Source organism: Camelus ferus, chromosome 6, assembly GCF_009834535.1.
Source record: "Camelus ferus isolate YT-003-E chromosome 6, BCGSAC_Cfer_1.0, whole genome shotgun sequence".
Classification (NCBI taxonomy): Eukaryota; Metazoa; Chordata; class Mammalia; order Artiodactyla; family Camelidae; genus Camelus; species Camelus ferus.
Genome location: NC_045701.1, coordinates 16,157,563 through 16,179,268, shown reverse-complemented (window position 1 = coordinate 16,179,268; position 21,706 = coordinate 16,157,563). Strand labels below are relative to the sequence as shown.

At 34.9% G+C, this 21,706-nt stretch overlaps 2 protein-coding genes across 2 annotated transcripts in view; one reads left to right on the top strand and one right to left on the bottom strand.

Annotated features, from left to right (window-relative positions):
• The window catches only part of FAM227B (family with sequence similarity 227 member B), a 195,667-nt gene that overhangs the window by 90,632 nt on the left and 83,329 nt on the right, over nt 1-21,706 (bottom strand). The window lies entirely within an intron of this gene.
• The window catches only part of FGF7 (fibroblast growth factor 7), a 54,941-nt gene that overhangs the window by 20,965 nt on the left and 12,270 nt on the right, over nt 1-21,706 (top strand). The gene's annotated exons all lie outside the window — the stretch shown is intronic.

The following is a 21,706-nucleotide window of genomic DNA, read 5'->3' as shown; positions in this document are numbered from 1 at the left end:
TTTGACATATCCAGAACAAAACTCAGGATCCCTTCCATCCCCATGCCTCTTGAAAATGGTAACGCCAGTGCCAGTCTTCCTGTTAACTAGGTTCCAAACTCTGAAATCATTCTTGGCTTAACCCTTTCTTTCACATTCTACATTCATTCTGCTAATAAATCCTATTGTCTCTGTCTCTAAAACACATCCATACCTGACCACTTCCTGCCACCTCCACTGCTGTAGTCCCAGCTACTACCATCTGTTGCCTAGGTTATTGCACTGGCCTTCTACCTGGTCTCCGTGCTTCCACCCTAGCACTCCTAAATCTACTCTTAATACAGAATCAGAGATTCCTTCAAAATACAAATCAGATCGTGTCAGTTTCTGCTCAAAACTCTCCAGGGCTTTCCCAATTTACTCAGAGTAAAATCTAAGATCTTTACAAAGTTTTCAAATATTAAAATGGGGCTTGGGGGATTTAAGATCTGAAACGTTATAAAACATCATAATTTGCATTCTCATCTAGACTGTCAGGGTTACAACAGTCAAAGAAACTGTAGTACTGTTTCTACAACTGAATATTCCTGATACAGAATGGTTTACAGGCATTTAATAAATATTAATTGAATCATTAAATGGCTGGATGACTAAATGAATAAAATCATATTTACTTCTAATAACAGTAATAAGAATATAAGATAATACTTATAAGAGCCTTTATTACGTGCCAAGGATTCTGCTAAGTGCTTCACGGGTGCAGTTATTAATTTAATACTCAAAACAACTACCATGAGGTAGGTATTATTATCTTCATATTGCAGATGAGAAAACATAGACACAAAGGGGTTAGCAAATGTACCCAAGGCCATAGAGGCAGTAGTTGGCAAGGCCAGGATTCAAATACAAGTTGTTTGACCTGAGAGATTACAACTAAACCTGTGTGACTGTGGTGCTGCTAACAGGCATGGGTGTGACGGGGGAAGAGACTGCGCCCTACTTGGAAGTTATACTATATGAGTAATATAGTGCTGAGGGAAAGGCATGGCTTCCACTTCTAAGGAAACAACAGGAATTCAAAACACTGAAAAATCTGAGTTAGAGGTAGAGGGAGATATGAGAGTCAAGTTCAGATGCAGAGAATGAGATGCTCTGTCTTGCTCAAGACCACTGCAGAGCCAGGACCAGAATCCATCCATGGCTCTGGCGTTCCAAGGTAGAGCTTGCTCCACTAGAACCATCCTGAAAAAGTGATATGGGAGAAAGGCTTTTGGAAATACTATAAAAGATATGCTTGGGAGAGTAGCTTGGAAAATATAAAAAGCAGCTGTAACTTCACAAAATACTACTGTCGATTTTTCACGAGTTTGATGTTGCTCTGTGATTGAACTCATTTAATGCATGACCAATATATAATTTTCCTATCATTTTACCATAACAAAGCAATAGCCTTAGTTGTGGTTAGATTAATAAAACATATGGCCTCTGCACTGTGTAGACATTTTGTTCCTGAGGTATACTGCCATAGCAATAGGAGGTTACCGACTTTGTATGAATTACTTTTAGGCTTATGAATGTATGTATATATACAGGGGAAGGGACAGCTGATAACTATTCAGAAGCTACTTTAAGAAAGAAGGGACAGGATGGTGTAAGGATTAGGATAGACCTGGATCCTTCTCCTTTTTCCATGAGTAGGTCTTTGTTTTGAGTAATGGTGAGGCTAGACGTTATTTCAGTTTCTGCCTTATGGGAGCAAGAACCACTGTCTGCTGTTTGGACATGGAGATAGCTGGCCACAGACTAGTTATAGATCTCTACTTCTGGACCCTTTTGAAAAAGCCCATTCCTGTTCTCTTGCAGAAGCCAGGAACACCGTACTATGTCTCCAATACACGACTAGTGAATAGTAATACTTCCTGACATTTACAGAACTAGTCTTTGTGTAAGGCACAAAAGCTATAAGCAATTCACATGTGACACCTGATTTAATCTTCAAAATAATCAGACGAAGCAGGCATTTTTACTTTTTTTTTTTTTTCACAAATGAGGAAGTAACGGCTCAGAAGGATTAAGTAATTTTGAATCGAACTAATGTCTGAATAAATGACCTGATTGAGGTTTCAAATATGCATAGAGTTAATGAGTTTAGTTTGCAAGTTTTCAGGACTTCTAGTTTGGTACTTCAGAAGTCTTTATGCTTACTTTCTGGTGATACTTCTTATAATTGAAGTGGTTTAGTTAAGTGACTTCAAAATAAGTGTGGAATTTCTATAATTAATATTTTATACAACAAAGAGGAAACACTGCCCCTAATAGCAGTTAAATAATTAAATAAATTTTTATTATTATTATTTTTTTAAATTGAAGTATAGTCAGTTACAATGTGTCAGTTTCTGGTGTACAGCACAATGTCCCAGTCATGCACATACGTACATATGTTTGTTTTCACATTCTTTTTCATTAAAGGTTATTACAAGATATAATATAGTTCCCTGTGCTATACAGAAGAAATTTGTTTTTTTAAATCTATTTTTATATATAGTGGCTAACATTTGCAAATCTCAAACTCCTACTTTTAAATGTGACTTTCTCACCTCTTACCATCCATTAGTCCTCTAAGGACACCATCTAAAATGAGGTACCCAGAAAACAATGCTCCCAGCTGAGCAAGGTGAGGCCAAGAACAGCAAGACAACTGCTTCCTTAGCAACACTAAACTTTTATGAAGGCAGCATATATATTTTGTTTAATATATTTTGGAGCAGATGGGCTACACTCTTGGCTCATCTTAAGCTTGTCTATCGACTAAAAGTTCCAAATCTCTTTCAAATGACTTTTTGCCAAAGCAGGTCTGCTCTGTTCCTGTACTTGTGCAATTGCTGTTTTGAACCTGTATTTATAGCACTTTGACATTATCTTTCTTTAATTCTATCTTGTTGGCTTTATCTCAACATTCCAGTCAATTATTAAAAAAAAAAAGTTACGTGTAAAGAGGTTAGGTATTCCTTGGAATTACTTAACTTTAGAGATATTGTCATTCTGGGAATATCTCATTGTATAGTTCTTGAGTTGGGAAACAGGCTTTTAGAAACACATGGAGGGAACACATCACAGACATATGAAAAGAGGACAATGTCACGCTCAATCATAAACTAGACCATGATGTTACATCCTCATACAAATATCATCACATGGGCTCAGAAGGAGAGGATCAGCAATGCATGTGCCAAAGCTGTGTAAGCCCATATGTAAAACAAATGAAAAACAGAAAGTTGTACGATTCATGTGCCTTCTTAGAGGGCAATTCACTATGAAGAAACCCGTAATGGAATTAGAATGGCAGAAAGTGAATTTAGTGTATTTGTCAAGACTCAGAGCTGACAGGAGACATTAACTGAGTAACTGAAGAAGTGTATGCTCACCTGCTTTCCTCATCACCTTTCAGCAGGTCTCTGTCATTACACACTATCCCTTTCCTCCAAACCTTAGACTTTTCCAGAGCTCCTTGCTTTGGGCCCTTGTCTCTAATTATGTTGTTACAGATATACTTCCTTCCTTTGCTCTGATCCTTCAAGACTTTCCCGAATGCCATTTCTTCAGGGCCCTCCTCTCAGCCAACCATGCCATCAGAAATAAGTTTTATAAGTTGATGCTATAATAGTTAAGAGCTCAATGTATAAACATCTTCAGGAGTATCTGCCCTTTAGTTGTGGGTCCCTGGGGCTATTATGCTTAATGTAAAGCAATTAGTTTCCAATGGTACAACTTCAGGGATGCAGCAAGCAAGAGTATGGATAAAAGACATGTTTTGGAGAAAAACTTTCCTCATGCTTCTTGATTCCCTCACTATAGGTTTTCAATTACTTTCTTGATCTTTAAATCTAATTCAACCAAAAATTAGTTAAATTGAACTAGTTATATTAATGCATTTGATTAAAATAATGCCATCTGCACAACATAGATGGACCTGGAGATTGTCATTCTAAGTGAAGTAAGCCAGAAAGAGAAAGAAAAATACCATGTGATATCACTTATATGTGGAATCTAAAAAAAAAGACAAATGAACTCATTTACAAAACAGAAACAGACTCACAGACATAGAAAACAAACTTATGGTTACCAGGGGGAGAAGAGGGTGGGAAGGGATAAATTGGGAGCTTGAGATTAGCAGATACTAACTACTATATATAAAATAAACAAGTTTATACTATATAGCACAGGAAACTATACTCAGTATCTTGTAGTAACCCATAATGAAAAAGAATATGAAAACAAATACATGTGTGTATATGTATGACTGAACTATTATGCTGTACACCAGCAATTGACACAACATTGTAAACTGACTACGCTTCAATTAAAAAAAAAACTATGGTGAAAATCTGAAAAAAAATGCATTTGAAAAATAAATCTCATCTTATTTTTCTGTAAAATCTGTTACAGGCAATTGGAAAGCTCCGGCTCTCTGGAGCTGCCTTGTTATTCTTTTTCATGTGTGAACTAAGCCTGTTTAGAAAATATAACTAGTCTAGAGATGTAGGTAGCATATCTACAGTTAATCAACTCCTTTAAATGGACCAAGAAAATGTATTGTCTTTTTCAGTGCCATCTGCATGTGGGAGGAAAAATATTCAACTTCTACAAAATTATTTTTTAAGAAAAAGTTTAATTCCCACCAAAACTTTAAGTCAGATATAAATCCCATGACCTAAAAAAAGTATATGAGAAAACAATTTTCTGTAGAATTTACACATACTTGCCTCCAAAATACTAAGAATGGGGCTATTTATATGTAAAATGAATATTACTGTCAATCAATTCTAAGCAATTTAGATTTTTCCCAATTTCTATGAATAATTTGATAACTATCATAATAATTCTAACACTGAATATATTAGTATCTTAGTATAGCTATGTATTATAGGACCTAACATTTTTGTGAGAGAAGAAATTAATTAAAAAAGTATTATGGGGCACAAAATTAGTCTTTCAGGGATGAAGTTTTTTGTTCTGTGAAGTATTGAAACAAGTAAACAACAAACATTTTTTATGCAACATTCAAATTAGAAATCTATTCATTGTCGGGAATAAAGTTTAAAAAAGTTTTCAAAGGCTGAACCATTACCTAAGCATAATCATAACTTTAACTATAACTATATATCAGATTATAATATCAACAATGAGATTAAATTCTGAAATCTTAATTTTACTGAAATTTTAGTCACCGTATTGTAACTTTTCCCCATATCCTGCTATGATTCTTCCACAATTCCCCTTTATCTGTACTATCTAATAGATTCATTTACTTGATATTCCAAGTAAACATGAAATGAAACACAATCATAAGCCCAATCTGATTTTAATTTTTAAGTATATATCAAATCATGAAAAGTATCTTCTAACTTTGGAGGCTTTCTTGAGGATTGATACTTCTGATTTTTAAAAATCACTTTATTGAGGCATGATTGACATACAAAAACATGTACATGTTCAATGTATACAACTTGATAAGGCTGGAAGTTTGGAGATGACTTGATATTACACCATCACCAGTCTATACTATAAATGTATCTATTTAAAATTATTTGCTGACCAAGTTTTTCAAGTCATACTTATACACCAGTCAATGTAAGTTCAGTAAATCCTTTGCCTAGGAGAACAAACTATGACATAATTGCAATCTCATAGGCAATGACTTATTTTATATGTAGTTCTTCCAATTGCAACTCATGGTTCAAGAGTCCAGGATCCATGATTCTTTCAGAATTTGAGAGATAGGTTTAATAATTAGAGAAAAAGTCTTTTTTTTTTTTTTTTTTAGAAAAAAGGTACTTAATAAAACTTTCTGTCAGTATGATATTCTACTTTACTACCTGACACAGATTCAAAATTTGATTTGATAGGACTAGTCAGAGTCTTGAACATTAGTTACCTAATTCAGATATGTGAAAATTAAAATGAACCCTGGTTGACATTTATTTCTATACTATCTATGAAAAAGGATGTTTGGTAAACAAATTAATAAGTAAAAATAAGCTACTAGAGAAACTGAAATATTATTCTGTCGCTTGAGGGAAAAGTGTACATAGAACTGTTACGCAGTTCCAAGCTATTATCTTTTCATTTAAGCAACTATATTAAAGAGAGAGCTCTCCTGGATATGATCTTTGAGGAAGTATAATAAAGAGACCATAGTTTGGATTCAAATCCAAGCTAAGACACAAACATTATTAGCCTTGGGCAAATTGCTTAATCTCTCTCAATCTTGGTTTCTTCTTCATTAGAGTAAGAGAGATAATAATATCTAACTTATAGGATTGTGAGGTTATTATAATAATTAATATATGCTAAGTATAGCAAAGGGTATATTGTAAGTAAGCAGCTTCAATAAATACTGACTGTTAAATGCCTTACTTATGATGGTGTGGACAAAAAGGTAACAAAATTAAATTTAAAAAATATTTAAAATATTCTGAAGTCAAGACTTTTATCACTTTAAACTAGTTTTCCTTTCAGAGGCCCAAAATTCATAAAATGTTGCTCTTGTTAAAAATGGTACTGCTAATACAGCAATGACTTTTCTTCTTTCTCTTAAAACTGGAGATGTGGTTTTTATAAACAATCTTGGATATCATTCTAAAATACTGCATCAAGGTAAATGAAAAATTATATAGCATGTTTGGCCCCCATTTTATATGCTCCATTATAATAATCTTTTTTCACTCATATAATCCTGAGTAGTTGTATCTATACCCATGACTTTGCTTATGACCCATACACTGATTATTCTGAAATCTGAAATTCCATTCCTCTTTCTTTTCTTGAGCTCTTGGTCCATATATATAATGGTTTCTAGGTAATTCTCCTAATAGCCTCCAGGCATTCCAAGTTCAGTATGTTCCCAAATGAACTCTTTATCCTCCTGAAACTTGCTCTCGTCTTCTGTTCCTTAAATGTGAGTTATGCCATCATCCACTCAGCTGACCCAGCTGGAAGCCCTGTGCTCTTCCCTGGCTTTAACTCTCACTTTCGGTCACTGAGTCCTCCTACTGTTCTACTGTTTAAGTATTTCATAGATTTGACCCTCAAATCCCCTAGAAAATTGATAGGGCTGGAGAGGCAGTGTGGTATAATAGAAAAGATGTTTCAGACAGGCTTGGGTTTGAAATTCTGCTTTCCCCCTAGTTCATGTATAATTCAGAGCTAGAAATTTAATGTTCTCAAAACTCAACTGCTTCACTTGTAAAATGACTTGCACAAAGTTTAAACTGTATAATGTATAAATAACAGATGGTGATCAGTAAATATGAATTTCTTTCCCTTTCTTTTCTTCTACTACCGAGTCAATCCCATCGAAACTGATTTAATTAAGTCTCTCATCACCCGTCCCCTTCCCTAGGTCACTGCTTTAATCTTTTAAATAATCTAAATTTCTCCATTTTCTCAGCTTCTAGTCCAACCTTCAAACTGTCACTATGCATCTTTCTAAAACCAAAATTTTATTATTGTATTCCTACTTATCTTAATGCTCACAATTTGATGGCTTTGCAATGCCTTTGGGTCAGATTCAAACATCTGGCTCCAACATCGCATGCTATTCCCCTCTTCTTTTTGTTCTAGCTATACAGTGCTGCTTGCTGTGACTCAGACACACAAGGCTTTTTCACACGTCTGTGTATTTCCATTGGCTGATCTTTCTTTTCTCTTTGTCTACTGAGTAAGGAGACAAAACACAGGTAGCCACATTTTTACAAAAAATAAAAAATTAAGTGCATTCCATATTGAAGTAGAATCAGCATGTTATCCTCAGAAATAAGGACTAAATACATTGCCTTGGAATCCCTGAAACTTATCATGGATTACCCAGAGGTTCACAGAGGGAAGAACCCTCGTTAGGTCTCTCCCATGTAGTGTTTCCTTTTTTTTTCCCCCTCCCATTTCCAGATGAATCCCAGAAAAACAGCAAACTCAGATAGAGTGGGGAAGAAACACTAACATTAGCCTATGTAAAAATCCTGGTAAGAATAGTGATAGCCAATATTTATTGACTTCCTGGCTTGGTATATAGAAAATATTTACATATCAGCATACACTCAAGTAAATTCAATTCTTCTGTGAAATTACCTATTAATGAGAGTATTGGTTCCACTCAATTTATCTATACTTTTAATACAGATGAGATCGTGAAGATCTAGATATTCCCCACAACAGCTGTACTCCTTAACCACTCTGTATAGGCCTTCGGTGCCACCGTCCTCCATCAGCTGGGATAGAAAGCAAGGACCCTGTCCACATAAAGCAGTACAATTTACAGTGTAGTCTGGTAACCACCTGTTTTAGTGTCACCATTTTACTTGTTAAAAGCCTGTTCCCTATGCCTCAAACCTCACCCACTGAGTCAAAATCTCTGTTATTGGGCTTCTCAGGTGATTTGTATGCATGCTGAAGATAAGGCACCTCCAGTCTAGGTGACATTCCTATTCATCTACATGTCATCAATGTGCTAGGTTCTGAATACACAGGGTTAATGAGGTGGACATAGTATCTCAAATGTATAGAGGGGATGGTTGTCATGAAGTCATCTAGCATGAAAAGCAAAGTCAGCCTATATTTCTACATTGACTTCATTTTTTAAATATTTTTTTGATGAACATCATGTGCAAAAAAAAGTGCATCAGAAGCCAGCATTTTTCCAAACAATCTGTGTATTCACTTAAGTAATGCAAATGCAGGAAGGGCATCTTAAAGAAGTATGTGCTATTCCATAACCTGCTTAAATGCAGCACTCTCAGAAATGTAAGACAAAAGTTGTTTTTGTTTGTTTTTTAACTGTATTTGTGACTTAACATAAGTTATAAAAAGAATTTATTAAAAAGTTCTTTAAGAAATACTTTTAACAACTGAATTTCTTATCAAACCACATTTTAAATGGCAGCTTTTAAAACACATGTTTTTGGTGTTTTCAGTAGATATGCATGCTATTTTCTTACTCAGAGTAGGAGAAATAAGAAAATATGTTCCTAGGAAAACTGCTCTACGTTGGGTACAGTCAATAGGAGAACATTTTCAGTTTGTCTCTACTATGCCATCGTTTCGCTGTTGGGTATTATTAAACCACGGCTTTATTCTTTTCTTTTGGTACCAGAAATATGCTCCTTCTGATTTTCACTGGAGAGCTAAAAATGTGTCAGATACTGCTCCAGAATGGGAAGCATGTTATGAAGGGGAATATCAGGAAAACTCTGGAACAGCTACCATTAACATAAATGACTGAGACCTGGCTCAACATGCTATTGTGTGCTTTAATGTGTTGCTGCCTTTAATAACTAGTCTCAAGAGACATTCTAAAACTTTAACATAAGTCTAGACTCCGTATTAGAAAATTCTATTTTTGTTAAGCATATTTTACTGCAATTTTTTCAGTTCGTATTCCCAGATATATTATACTTCAGAATTAATTTTTCAGAATTTCACTTCCTATTCTATTTCACTCTGAGACCCAGATTATTACCAAAATTCCCATAATGTGTTTGATGATCATGATAGCACCCTTTGTGAAAGAAGTAAGAAATGGAGAGTTATATTTAAAAGTCGAAAGAAATAATAGAAAGAGAAAGAAAGCAGCTGGACAGCATCTTCTATGACAGGTCATTTCTGCCAATTACAATTACTTGACGGAGTCAAGAAAGGTTAATGTAAAATGTACTGTTAGGTAGGTAACATTTCAAGTAAAATCTCTCAAAAGTTATATTTCCATTTGTTCAATAAATGTAGCATTTCTACTATGGGCAAGCATTTTATATATATATACTGTTGGCTTCTCCCATCTTAAGAAGTTAATGCTCTAAAAGGAAAGATAACCTAACCACACAAATAACTCTAAAACAGGGCAGGATAAGAGAAATGTTCTTTCTCAAAGGAGTGAGAGATATGTTTGGGGAATTTATGAATAGGGCAAAGTGGAGGAGGATCAGGCACTTGGCTTTGTTTTGAGAGATGCACAAAACGTTGACAGATGAACACAGTGGGGAAGGTCACTTTGCTGCCTCAGTGAACAAAAGGTTTATAGTTGTGAGGATCAGTGACAGTCTCACTTTGTTGATGAGTGATAAGACTTGGAAAGATAGGTGACTGTTCCCACAGGGTTATCTGGTACTGTGTTAAGTGTATCATACATGTCATCTAATCTAACTTAATTTTAAAAAGTGACAGGATTGCCCCTATAGTATAGAGAAGAAAATTCACAATTGGAAAAGTTAGTCACCTTGCTAAGAGCACAGAGCTGGTGATTAGAGGAATCTAGATTTAAAGCCATGTCTCAGAGCCAATATTGCTACACCATGGTACTAAAATATGACTGTAAATGCAAGGCCAGGACTTTGCAGTTCAGAAGCTTTATTACACACAGTGTCATTTCTTTAGGAAACCTGGAAGTCATTTACTGGGTGAATTGGAGTATTAAAATAGTGGGGTAAGAGAGAGAGTTCAGTTAATACTCTGACATTCCAAGTGTGGTAACAGTTGTGTTGGTAACAAAAAATGGAAAAAAATGGGAAAACTATCTCTTGGATGGAATTCATAGGAAGTTGTAATTAGATGTAGGAGATTAGAAACAAGAATTTTTTGAAAAGCATTTAAATTTAAAACTGAGTGATTTGGAAAATTGTGATGCCATTAAATAAAACAAGAAAATTAAGAGGACTAACCTTGAAATCTGGTAAAATATAACTGCCTGTGTCAATTCTTAAAAATCTACAGCAATAGCTCTTATAAGAATGAATTTATTGCCAAATCCATCAGAACAACAGAAACCTTTCCATTTCACTTCTCAAGAGGAGAGAAACCACAGACTGCAGACTTGGAAAATGAGTTTATAAGATGAATATGATCTTTTTCAGAATCTTTGATGTGGTCCCAAGGTACCAAGGATAGCAGACCATCAATGTATCATTAATTCAGTATTTAGAAAACAGAAGGCAAGTATTGAGGCTTATTATTTAAAATTAGGAGAGTTTGTGAATGTGTTATATTAAAGAAACCTAGTAGTTTTTGTTGTCTTCAATTAAGTGGTATATTTTTGAAAAGGATTTATAAGAGTAAAAATTTCTAACAATTAAAATAAGCTAATTAATTCTGTGCTAATGTTAGCATTAAATATATTACACCTATTACTGACACTATTTTCCTTTGGTTAGACAGTACTTTCTTGATTGATTTTTTTCCATCACAACAGTCACTTCATAGCAGAAGTATTGCTGTGGAGATGAAGTGAGATAAAACATAGAAAGATTTTCTAAAAATTTAGTGAAAAGTGCAGAGGTGTGGCTTCAGCTTGATAAGACGGATAAGTCAAGGTATTTATAATTACCAACATAAACTACTGATTCCCTGGGCAAAAAGAACAAAAAAAAAAAATAGTACATTTAAATAGTCATAAGCCACAAATAAGCTATTATTTGGCTTTGAGTCATATTCAAAGGTCATTTAAACTCATAAACATGCACTTCCAGCCTAGTAAATTTGTGTTTCTAATTAATTATCATTTAGAGGCTTCAGTTTTATTTGGATTATTTTTCATCCAAGGTTTTCCTGTTCCCTGTTTCCCAATTTAAGATTCAACACACTTCATGTGTTTTAAAATAATACTAGAAGAAACTCTTTAAGAACGCAATGACTAGAAATTGCTTTTTACCATTGCCAAGCTCTTGTCTTTATAGAAATCAGAGTGAACTTTATGTTCCCATATTTTCTGACTCTCATACAACGTGAAAATGTAATACACCAGACAACAAAACTCAAAATCAACTTTATGATGATGTTTTATAAAAGCAATGGGATTAGTTACAGTTGTGGATACTTTTGAAGTTCTAAGACTTTGTCTTTTAAAATTTATTTTATAAATTTAATTAATGGACAAAAAATAAGCCCTGCAGATAAATTCAAAGCTTTTTTCTTGTACACGTATTTTGTTTATTTATTTTTTCACTAAGCTGCCAAAAGCTGCTCTTTAATTACAAGTAATCAATTTTTAAAATTAAGTTATTTGATAAAAGTTACCACGGATTGTAAAAATTGGTCTGCTACCCAGATCAATAAGACAAATGCTTTGATTATGCTTATTTTCTATTTTTTTTAAAACGTTACTCTCATGGAAGTAAAACTTGACCATGACCTCTTTTTCTTTGGTGATATGAACACAGACATTACAGAATGTCTTACGAGTTTCCTGGGAAGTTTCAAAATACCCCCAGTCTGTCCAGGAGAGAGAATGTGTGTTTATAGATCTGTTTCTTCAGTTGGCTGCAGGTGTAAGCTGTCCTGGAGGAGAGATTTGCACGTTAGGACACTTTCAACCGTGGAGGTAGCCTCCCGACAGGCTTTCTGTGTTAGGTACTCTCTGGAGTAAAAGCACAACCACTTGATGCCTGCAGCAAACTCAAAAGCTCTCCTAAGAATTGGGAAACCTATTATTAATAAATCTATTCAGTGCATTTTCTGAACCTTCTCATCCATGTATTGTATATTCTTCTAGTGCAGTTTTCTTTTCTTTGAGATATAAGAGTAAAAAGTGATTTTTAAAAAATGAAGCTGTATTTCAGCATCATATTAAATTATTTCCCTTTCCTATCTGATAAAGGGTTTAGTTTCCTATATTTTTATCTTAATTAATATATCTTAAAGTCCTCTTGTTTTCTTTTACCTCTCTCAGATTATTCTGCAAATTTTGCTCTTAAGTAAATTCGTGGATTTGGGGGCATAATTATAACTAATACTTGTACACTGCTGTACATTATTATTTTATGCTCTAAAAAAATGATCTTATACATTTGCAGAGGCCGAGGCCAGGCTATAGTTCACAGTGTGAACCACAATGAGATCTGTCGGCAGCAGCATTTGGAGCTGGCTCATCTTGGCTCCTGAGAGCCAATAGTGTGCATCTTTTTCCAACTCCACATTTATCTCTTAAGCCATGTTGGTAGCTTGATAAGAGTATGAAATTGGACATGTGGAAACATTTACACCATGGAAATTGGCAAATAATACAAATCAGAGCCTTTTCTTTTCTTCTACGGAGTCAGTTGTTAAATATTTACCAGCACACCCACTGCCTGTAGATGAAGTTTCCACAGCCATCACTTTCCTCCCTTGGCACATACCTCACCACTACAAAAACAGACTTCTCATTTCATTACTGCTATGGCAACCTGTGCATGCAAAGTCAGACCAGAACATCAAGTATCATGCAAGAGGCAGGCCCTGAACTCTGAAGAGAGGAGGAAAAGTGATATCCTTGCCCTGGTACCTATTGAAGTTACTTCTAAAGCAACCGCTCTCCTCCAAAAGAGCCCCCCAAACTCATTGCCCCTAGAAATGGATAAACTGCACCCTTAATTACATCATGCATAATCACTGATCTACACATGGATGACAATAAGCTGAGACACACATATAGTCATGCTTATGAAAGGTAAAGTTTGATTTTCAGTGGAATGAAATACAATTTACATGTTTTAGGTATATAATGAGTGGCCATATATAATCTCTGACTATCTGCAGGGTCTGGAATACATGTATTTAAATTAGCTCAAATTCTCAATCTATAGTACCAGGATTCCTTTGTTTGTACTACTTATATTTTGACATTTCTTCACAGTCCAGGCAGTCATTACTGAATATTTGAGGTGGGAGTATTAGTGAATTCCAACAATGTTCTAGCAACAGCCAACTCATAAGACAAATATTTTAACCCCCACACACTGTATTCATTATAGTCTCAAAAAAAACCCTTGATACCAGCCATGTATATTAATGATTAAACAATTCTGAAACCCCTCCTGGCACTTAGAAAAATTTGCAACTTCTCTGTCTTGGCAATATGATTTTCTGTCCTGAGTAGAGACACATTAGAGGTCAAAGCTGTGTGGTCTTTGTGTGCAAAGCAAATATCAAAGAAGAGAGTTGTTTGTGTGTTTGTTTTTTGTTTTGCCTGTTTTTCATAATTTGTTTGGTTTTGTTTCGAGTTTTTCTTTTTCAGAAGAATTCTGCCCAAACCAAATTCTACTATGTCAGAGCCCAGTGTGGAGACAGACCACAAAGACCACAAAGGAGGAATGCCATTTAATCTAGGGAGGCCAGCCTTCCCCTGCACACACTGCCCCTCACCCAACCTCTGCTCTTTGCCTTAGTCTACTACCTTCTAGTCTGTTCCTCCTTGATTCAAGTATTGCCCATCCTCAAAGGATTTCTTTAAGGCCATCCTGTCTTCAGAGGTCCTTCCTTACTGGACGACTGACATCGATCTTTTCCCCTCCTTACTACTTTGCCACTGACAGTCTTTTTTGTTATGTGGGTTAATTCTAAGTCTCTTATTTTCCCAAAGGCGATTCACTTCTCAAAGATAGAGAGCTAACAGCTTATTTTTTTGTGTTCCCCACACACGCACAATGGATCAAGGTACAACGCTAGACGCAGGGCAGGTACAGTTGAAACTTTGAGTCATTTCATTGAGATTTGAAAACTATTAAATAGACATACTCCTCAGTCATTACTAAAGTTATAAAAAGAGCAGTGGCTTATCTGACATCAGGTCTATTTTTCAATGCCAACTTTGGCTGATCTGAGAAACTGCATACTTGATGCTCTGATCCTTCTTCATACTTAATGCTAGATGTCTTGTCTTTCTGTGACAGAACAACACACTCTTATTTAACTTGGTCATATGAGGTTGGCACCTGCAACACATTGGCCAGAATAGTTTGTACACTACGTCTCTAGGTAGTGGAGATACGGTAAGCATATTCTTGAGGCATCAAAAACATAAGGGCAATACTGATGTTTTTGAGGAAAAATTCTGATATTCAATTAAAACATCACCATAGAAGAGATATCATGGAAAACTGAGTTGAATTTCCTTATGCTAAGTATTGTACTGATTTAACTAACAGTTGAGAGCTCACTATCTGTGTATGGTTATTAGGCACCCTGATTCATGTAATAGATGCAGCTTTGAAAAACTGATTATTGCTTTTTTTGTACCTTAATCACATCTGAATGCATAAAAGGGATCCCATTATTTAAAATGTCCTGCCAAAAATCCTTTCAAAAAAAGTATTTTGAAGGATGAAGAGTAAGCCCTTAATGTCTATGTCTACTAAATTCACACGTTCTCAAGGGAGGTTTCTTAATATGGGGTTGTTCGGCAGTCCTTTCTTTTCTCACACTGGCTAGTGATCTAGCCTTTGTCCAGAAATATCTTTAATCCAGTCCCACAATTAATTCTCTTTTCCAGCACGGGAAAGTATAGCTTACAACTGTCTCATCATTCTGTTTTAACTTTGTGTCTCCTGATTCTTGTGCATCAACCACTCTCAGTGGCACAGAACTAGAAAGCATAGAGAAGGAAGGTGAGGGCAGGTCACGATGACTTTAACCAAGAGGAGGAAAGCTAACTTGTGTTTATTCACAATTCTATGACTGCTCTCTTATTCCTTCTTCTGTTTAACTTATTTTGCTTTCAATTAAGGTAAAACACAACTTGGAAAGACAAACAAGTGAGATATCATAATACAAACGTAGCTTAGATTGGTGAAAAATTTTGGAATATACAAAGGAGATGACTGTTCTTGAAGGTTACTGATAAATTATAATAATTTTACATTCAAAATAAAAAACAGCATTTTCTTCTTTAGGCTTCAAGTTAGGGCATTTATACATTCAATTTTGGCATATTGTAACTGTGCGGTGGTAGATATTAGCATTATCAGACCCTAAGTATCAACAATACTTTGAGGTCTTTCAAGAGGTGGTGTTTTAAATCACTCAGAATAGGACTGAGGGTCTGCAGTAACTATCTATACAAGGATAAGGTACTGAGAAAAGAAGTCCGCCCTGCCTCTAATTCTCAGTCCTTATCACGCTTGCCTTGAAGCAGGCTTTCATCAGCCTTTGCCGAGACCAGAGCTGACATCTCTTCACTGGTCTTGCCTCTTGGCAATCCATCTCCTACACTATTAACAGAAGCATCTTTCTAAACCTTTCAGTGGCTCCTCATCCCCTACAAGATAAAAACTCAAACTCAACTAGCCACGTAAGGTTTTTTATAAACTGGCTGCTGCTCTAGTTTTTGTTTTTTCCTCTTGGCAGTCCACCTTGTATATGCTCCAAGCACAGCAAAGCAATCCCCAAATGCCACAGTATTTTATGCTTTGTGCCTTTCTCATACGGTTCCTTCTGCCTAATTTGCTGTCTCACTACCATGGTGCTACTAAATATTCATGTTTGTAGGACAGATGTTGAGGAAAGGCAAACTAAGAGGAAAACTGTATCTATTTACTATAGCTCTTTGAGAAAATAAACATGTCAACACCCCCCCTTTTTTTTAAATCTCCAAAATAATTTGATATGGTTCAAAAACAAAGTTGTCTTTTTTTTTTTTTTTTTTTTAGAAGTCACCATTATGATCTTAGGACAAAGTTCTTCCTTTTTATTGGGGAGGTGAAATACTTTTTAAAACCTGGCTTTGAATAGGTTGTGAACTTTGTCCACCATCAGATAAATAAATGTTTATTAAGATGGATGTTAATACGGACTATATTCAATGTTTATAAAATCATAATAATATGGATGAGGATACAGACTTGTTAGTCAACTCATGAAATATTAGAACAAGCACACACTCCTTAAAGCCTCAATGTGTTAGAAGCAAGGCAGAAAAATAGATGTGCTATATTACACAGCAAACAGAAAACACATGGAAGCTGTTATATGTGTAAGTGTTGCATGCTAAAAATATAAATAGGTTCAAGAGAGGGTTTGGCCAAAACCAAAAAAGAAAAACCTACAACTGGTTTGAACACTAGAGGAGTCTCTCAACTTTCTTAAGTTAGAATCATGAAGTATAACCTGATACGAACTATTGTTTGAATTAACCATGGAATTTTATGCTTCTTATCTAATTAGATAAACTCAAAAAATGTAATGAGAATTAAAAGGAAATTTAACAAATACTTGATGTTTAGTATGATTAAGACACTCATTAATTCTTTAACTCTGGAATGATTACTACTTTTCATTTGCTGATTTATAATATGACACACTAGTTAATATGTTTATGCATCATTCTACCTACTTCAGCATTTAATGAGAGCCTGTCAAGTACAAAGACTTATATTAAGCACAAGGGATTTGCAGAAGTATAAGATAGTCTTGTCAAATAGCTTGTAATTTAGATGAAAAAAAAGAGGCTAAAATTATGAGTAACAATAGAATAGAGGTGACTGCTAATTCATAGTACAGCAGTGTGTTAAAGTAAAGGAGATAATGACAGATTAGAAAACTAGGTAAAACATTACAAAGAAACTTGAATTTCAGTCTGACTTTGAAAGAAAAGTGTCACTAAATGGAAGCTGTTAAAATACCAATTCCCAAGCCGTACCTCAATTCAGACTTTCTGAGGAGTAGGAGCTGGGCGTTTGAAATTTTTAAGAGTTTATCATGTGATTCCATGCAGCCAGTCCAGGAGGCAATGTTTGGGAAATACTGAAATAGAGATTCTATGTAATTACGGGAACTGATGGGCAGAAGCAAGAAAAGTTTCTGGCAATTTGTATGGGAGAGGAAGATAATGAGTAAATCAGTCTGTTTGGAGCCAGAGGCTCATGTAAGTTGTAGAGGAGCAATGGGAGAAAACTGTGAAAGTAGGCTGGAGTCAGATTTTGGAGGGCTTTGAGTTCCAAGTAAAACAGATTTTATTTTGTTTTGCTTTTTAATAGAGTGCACCATTGAAGTTTTGGAGCAGAAGAGTAACCTTTACAACATGTCTTTTACAAATACAAAAAGGGGAAAAATAATGTCAGAGAGGCTAGAGGCAGCGATCTAGTTAAGAAAATATAATAATAGTTTAGGTACAAATAATGACGGCTTGGACTAACGTGATGGCAATGGAAATGGCAGAGAAGTACTATATACACACTTGGTAATACAGAAAGGGCAGATGTGACAGTTTCTGGTAAGAGTTTGGGGTGTCTGGGTCACTTTTTTAATACTTTAAGTATCTTCCTCTGTAAAATCAGCTATTTTCTATTTCTTTCTCTTTTCATTTTCATTTCTGTGAAAAATAACTATTCAGTATCAGAACTCTTGGTTTAGACTGCTAGCAAAGAATGTGTGCCTAAAACTTACTAAGAGCCACTGACCAAAATGGCTGTAAATCATGCTTTAATTTTTCAACACTGATTACCAGCATGATCTAAAAACCACAGTGTTTAGAATTATCTTATTATCTTGTTGCCTGGGTGGCAGAACATTTAAGTACACGTTAAAGAGGGAAAGAGGAAGATTGTATGTCTGCCAGACAGAAAAACTTCATAGAACTTACTGATGATTAACATAGAGGGATGAAGTGGATGTGTGGTTTACCTTCTAAACTGGTGTCTCTATGCATTACTCGAAGCCTACAGATGTCCTGACTCCTAGAGCTAGCTGCAAGCAAAACGTGAATGAGAGTTTCCATAACTTCTTCCTATTATGACCATTTTCCCCTTTGAGTTTCATTGTTGGTGTCCTTATGCTCATTACCTTCTAGCACAATCAAATTCTGCTCTCAGAGAAAATAGTCACTTTTACCGTAGTATGAATTTATGTCTATTACGCTGCCTCAGTATCTTTGTATTTGGAGCCTTATTTCTAGTCCTATGTAATAAAAAATTTGGTTTCCTTTTGAAGGTATTTTAGACTTCAGGAGAAGTCAGAAAATGGGAGCTATTTTCCAGGCAATGGGAAGAGATTTCTATTTTACATAAAAATCTGATGTTTTTCTTATATCTACTGGTATTATGGTATCTTATATCTACTGGTATTAGAACATAGTGAAGTGTTTTATTTAGTAGATGTAAGTACTTTACATGATCAGGTAAAGAATTCTTTCTGAATAAAAGCATAGAACCTACAGAGATTACAGGGCAAACAAAGAGGTATTTCCTCCAGTCTGATTCAGGGAACATGCCTTCCCTGGCCCAAAGGGGGAAACTGACTCCCTTATGTCCAGAGAGGCCATAAATAATAAGGAAAAGGTCAGCAAATTGTTATAGAAATTTAATTCTGTGTAATACAGTTCAGCGATATCCCCCTGACATTATCCAGTACTATGCCACTGGAATCATCCTATTTGTTGCACAACTGAACAGTTTGCTTCTAATTCTGGAATAGTTATAACTCTGCTGAAACAAGCTGTTGCAATTTAAATTCTTTCAAAACAAAGTGCAGTCATCATCGTACCACATGCTATGTACTTTCTAAAGATTTTCTGTTTCATTTATTTTCTTAATAAACCCCTAAGTGAATGACATGATTTTTTTTTAACCTAACCTGACAAGTCATTTAAGTGGTTTTTGACGTCATTATAGAATAGATATAGGACTGATAAGAACCATAATTGATTTATCTCCCAGTGATGATGATGGTGTGGAATCAATTCTCTTGTTGCAGGACATTTCAGTTACATTTGATACCAGCAATTATGCAATCACACGGAATTGTTTTGAGTTTCATGCTGGTTTGATGGGAATTACACATTCTGGGTTTTGGTAATAATTTATCTACTTGTGTTTCTTCTTTGCTGGCTTTGATTTGATTAGTTTTCTAATGTTTTTTAGTGCATTCCAAGGTTCTGTCTTAGAACAGTTACAGGGCATGCATTTGTAGGGTAATATGATCCAAAGATAAGATTAGCATTATCAACCACATGTATCAATTGTGTTGTCTTACAATAGTGGATCCTAGGGTTCATGGGAGAAGTCAGAGAACACAGAACCTGCTGGAGATCACTACCTCTATAAAATGTTTTGTGTCACCTACTCCAAGTGAAAGCCAATAGAGAAATGCAGGGAAAGTGAACTCACTTCTTTCCCAACGCAAACACTGAATTATTGCCTCCAGGCAGCAAATCAGCATGTGCAGAGCATATCCACCTAATGGTCCTAATCCAACACTTGCCTGATAATAAGGTATGTCTTTCATGTTAAATAGTCACTCTGCTTCCCTGATGGAACAAATTTATTTCAGCCTAAGGTAATCTGGTGATTGGCTGCTTCAGCATAACCTTCGAGGAAGTCGACTTTGAATAACATGCATACATTACTAAAGGTCACCTGCTTGTTTCAGGTTGACACTCGAAACAAAATACTGGCAGTTGCATATTCTTAAGGAAATATATCTTATATAAGTTTGACATTTTGATAAAACTTAGTTCATGATAGAAGTCCCATACATAAGTTGTTGATAAGAAAATAAATGACTCATAAACCATCTTAAAATAAATATAAGACGGAAACAAATTTAAAATAGTACATGAGTCTTTTACCTTCTTATAAGCTATTTAGCCACAAAGGTCAATGTAAGGTTTATGTTACTCTGCTTTTGAACATATTTGCTTTAAAGAATTATTTTGAGATTAGGGGGTAGATATATATAATTCATTTCACTGAGTACTATCCATAAACAAAATTGCTACTTCTTTCAGAGATACTTTTAGAATTAAACATAATTCTATTTCTATTTGAAGGGTGTGGAGCATTATGATTAGTTTCATCATTAAAATATTTTATATTCAGTTCTAATAAATTATATGCAATTTATAAGCCTTATCTTATTCTATTCTGAATCTCAGATCAACAAATCATTTGGTTTTTAATATCACAACAATTTTTATTCCCCTTCTTAAACTCAGAATAGTAGAAATAGCTTTCTTTTTGTAGTCAAAGCCAAAACAGCGTCTTACGGATTAAATTCCTAGTTGTCACCAAGAATTCAACAAATTACTTATTTAAATACCCTGATTTTTCTAAATAGCAGACTAAAAGTGAATAACGAGCTTATTTATAACAACTATTGGCATCAGTGAATACACTAATCTTAATTACAAAGATCTTGGTCACAACTAAGCTATACCTTTAAAAGTGGTTGATAACGGCAATAATATGATTGAGAAGTTACTGGCTAAACTATATTACCATTATCTTTCAATATTTTATGACTCCAGGACGTCATGATAATAAGCAAATTCAAAATGAAAAATAATCTCTCAGACAGTTCCTCGGTTCTCTCTTCTGAAAGGAAACTAAGGAACTCTGTTCCTTACTCACTCCAAACTAAAGAATTCTGATTTCCACAGTACAGTGAAAGAGTTCGATGATTCCACTTTATCAACAGAGGAAGATATTAAATAGAAATGGTAATTATGCTTCAATACATGTCTTAATATCATTCCCACTAGTAAACTTTATGCCCTACATACAATCATCGTCAAACCGGGACATTCTGATTTACTTCATTTTCTGAAGACCTCAGTATTATGATCAGAGCATGGAAAAATGATAAAATTCTAGGATGAGATTGTGAATTATAGATCAAAGAGGGAAGCAGAGTTAGGGGAGAACATGTGAGGCTACTTCAACTGACACCTACAGATATTCCCCATTTAACACTGTAATATTGGGAATAATGGATGAATATTAAATATTAAAAAATTTAAAATACTAACATCATCACCGTATCTTTAAAAGTCTAACATCTTCTAAAAATTTTTGGTGCTATGCAAACTTCTTTTTAATTGCTAACAGACATTCTGTTAACATTACACATCTAGCACAGCTAGAATTATGTTGTGGATTTAGATCATAGAGTGATTTTCTCATGCAAAATTTAGGAACAAGATATAGAAAACTGC